The following is a 3,569-nucleotide window of genomic DNA, read 5'->3' on the forward strand; positions in this document are numbered from 1 at the left end:
TTTTTTAAATGATGGTGCCTGGGGTTGTGGGGGTAACCATGGGGGCCTAGGGGTGCAAGCCCCGGCTCAAATTTGCACCACTTCTATTTGAGCTGCTGCAAGCACACGTGCTTGCATGTGTGGATGTGCCCATAAACTGTATTACACAACAAAACCCGCACGACAACTACACAGGCAACCCAGAAACCATGGATGGCAGCAAGAACACCCTGGGCCTAGGCGGTAGGAGAAACCCTCTGACAGTCCCCGAGGATTTCTAGCTTTTCCCTGCTTAGGTACTCCTTCAAATAGGGAGAGGGTGATACTTTACCCAATTGCAGCTTCCACAGCCAAAACCCAAAGGAAAGAGCGGAGGCAGAACTCAATCCCAACTGCCAGGTCACAGCAAGGAAGCTGAGCTCGACAAACTCTAAGAGCCCAGAGTAAGGACAGTCCAGCCAGAGCAAGGCCAAGTCTGAGCCTGAGCCCCCAGTCCTCCCTAGAGTACGATCCTCACATGGGTAATTTTATGAGCAAATCAGAATAATAATGGATACATTTGATTCTTTTAACACATGCCAGAAACACCAAAACTGCTCAGAGAAAGGAAGCCAAAAAGGGCATATGCATTCCATAATGGCAGAAAGAGTCTAGTAAGTGGGTTATTTTTCCACTTCCATTTAACCTAAATATCATGGGGGGTAGAGGAAGGAGGAGGGAAAGTGTCCTGGATTTTGTGTAGTAGTTTCTATTTGATTCACTGAACCTTTTGCCTGGTTAATCATACTTTTCAAACCTGCCATAGAACATTAGATCTCTCCTTGGCTAGAGAGAACTCTAACAATTCTTTTAATGAGCTGCTTGTGTTTTTCCAAATATGTAAATGAATTCTTGAAGGAAGAGAGAGACATGGGCCTGGCAATTCAAAGAACAACTAATATTTGGAATGATTAGTTCTCCTTGCTGCCTCACATTTGTTTTCCACTGCAGGATCTGATGCAGCAGCTTGTTTAAAATTTGTTTATTGGGAAGAGGTCATAAACTGAGTGGTGCCCAGAAAATATCAAAGTTCTGATTTAAAGGTTTACTCTGAATCCCACAGACAAAAGCATATTGTAGACAAGGGTTTTGTCTTCGGAGAATACAGTACTGTGACATCTTCACAGGAAGCCTGTGGATTAAAGAGCGCTAGCAACAAAGCAAACTGGCAAAAAATCCTAAATGGGAGACTAAGGGATACTGAGAAATATCCATTGCAATACACCCAAAAGCCTTTCCTATGCTCAGGTTCCTTGTTGCACTAGACTATGCCCTGAGCAACTTCTAGTCAAAACAGAAGTGACAGATCAAGCCTGGATTATCATCTCCATTCTTCAAATGGACAACTGAGATCGAGACAAATCAAATGACTTTCTGAGCACCACAGAGAAAGTCTGTAACAGAGAAGGGAATGGAGAACCAAAATGGAATTTTTCAGCTGGCTGCCTTCCCACCTGGGGGAAGGAGAGTCCTGGAAACCAGGCACTTCCAGAGCCTAGCAGCATGCCTGGTGAGACCTCTTGGTTCCTTGACCTAAGAAGTGTTTTGCTTTTGTCAAACCAGCATTATCCATCAGCAAATTGTTTCATTAGAAAATTTTCAGATAGCTTTAAAGCTAAGGGCGTCTTTAAAGAAAGTTTCTCCTAATTGACACTAGGATATAGAAAACCAGATTAAGGCCTGATATTATTCCACTGCCCACAAAATGACTGATCTGCTTGGCTCATGCCATGAGAGCATCAGTACCTCAGTTTAACCTTACAGCCACTAATATCCCCAGCTTATAGATGGAAAACTGAAGAGCTATGTAGATTAAGACATCTGCCCAGAGTTATATAGCTTCTTTGTCAGTGAGCCAGGAGCTGAATCAGAGTTTACTGGGACCTAATATAGTGCTTTGTTCAGTCTACCAGACTCCGTCTGCTTACTCAGCATAATTCAAGACCCCACATGGTAGTGTAAATCAGGACTAGCTCCACCACTGAAATCAAGGGAGTTATACAAATTTAAAACCAGTGTTCAGTGACACTGCAACCAGAAGCAAGAGCCAAATCCCCAGATGCCACAAATCAATAAAGCACCTTTAACTTCAGTGGAAGTACAGTCATCCACATCAGCTGAAAAAATGGCCTCTAAGGTACACCCACATTTTCAAATGGCTTATAACAAGAGAAAGAATAGCCCGTGGCTCGTACATGTAAGTGAGACACTTGAGATACAAGCTCTGTTCTCAGTTCTGCCATGAGCTGTGACAAGTTACAGTTTCTCCAGCTGTAAAGGTGAAATATTTAAGAGCATCTGCTTTGTGTGAGTGTCATGAGACTTCATTCATTATTGATCCAAAATGCCTGGCCATCTTTGGATGGAAAAGGCTATAGAAGTCCAAACCACTCTTCTACAAAACTTAGATTAAACTCTTATTATCTGAAAAGCCTAGGGTCACTTTTTCAGAAGAGCTTAGTTCCCACTTGGTTACCTATGGAAAGATGACAAATTTTCTCCTGGAGGAGAGGTGAGGCTTGGAATAGGTTTGAAAATATGAGCTTTTAGTAAATCAAGTTTTATATTCTTGCACTTTCCCAGTCTCAGCAAGAGGGCTTTGTTTCTGAACAGCCGACTTCAGCAACGCATACTGAATTGTAACCACGGAATAATTATTGACTCGGCAAAGAAATCACCAGAGCTTTGACCCTTAATTTGTCAGGCTTCTCTTATCCATTAGAGCATTATGTTCCTCTAAACTATAGCACCAAATAAATCTCAAGAAAACATTAATTCCAACAATATCCTGGCTAAGATTTTCATGAAGCACAAGCTGCCCATTCCAGTTAATACTCCTTTTACTTTCCTGCTGTGGCTTCTGTGCAGTGTCACTGACATTTTGTATTTTGATATAGTGCTCTGAACACAGGCCTGAGAAGAAAGACTCTTGGGCCTAGAGTCTCTGACTTGCCATGCTGTTTGGGGTCAATGCAGGAACTTCCCAGAGCTTCAGTTCTCTATCTACAAAATCAGTAGACTGGCACTTACCTTATAGTATTGTCTGTATTTTAGCAGCACCCGGGAGCTTTTGTCAAGGACCAAGATCTAAGGGTGATAGATGCTGTGAGGTTTAATTTATTTCTGTAAATCAGTTTAAGAAGTATTTGTTGAGTGTCACTGGTCTCCTAAAGCCAGAGGGAAGGTATGCTGATGTTTCTGGCACAGGCAAGGCTGGAAGTGTGAGCTACCCTGTGCCTCAGTTGCTAGACTGAAGCGTGACATTCTTTGTGTTGAGAGATTGTTGTGGGGTACATGGAGAGCTGAATTCTGCCCCTGATATCTACCTCATGCAAGTCCATTTCAGGAACTGGCCTGTGCCATTGATGAATATGCTTTGCTACAGCAAAGGGTGAGGGTTGTAAATCAGTATCACCCTCTGAATAGAGTCTGTGATAAAAGGAGACCAAACTGCAGAGCCATGTAGAAGGGATGTGCATAAGTAATGCAAAAGCAGAGGAACTCTCCTTCCTTTCCTTTCTGTACTTGGCTGTACTTTTTTTTTTTTTTTT

Source organism: Gavialis gangeticus, unplaced genomic scaffold (genome assembly GCF_001723915.1).
Source record: "Gavialis gangeticus isolate Ggan-Ray unplaced genomic scaffold, GavGan_comp1, whole genome shotgun sequence".
Taxonomy (NCBI): Eukaryota; Metazoa; Chordata; order Crocodylia; family Gavialidae; genus Gavialis; species Gavialis gangeticus.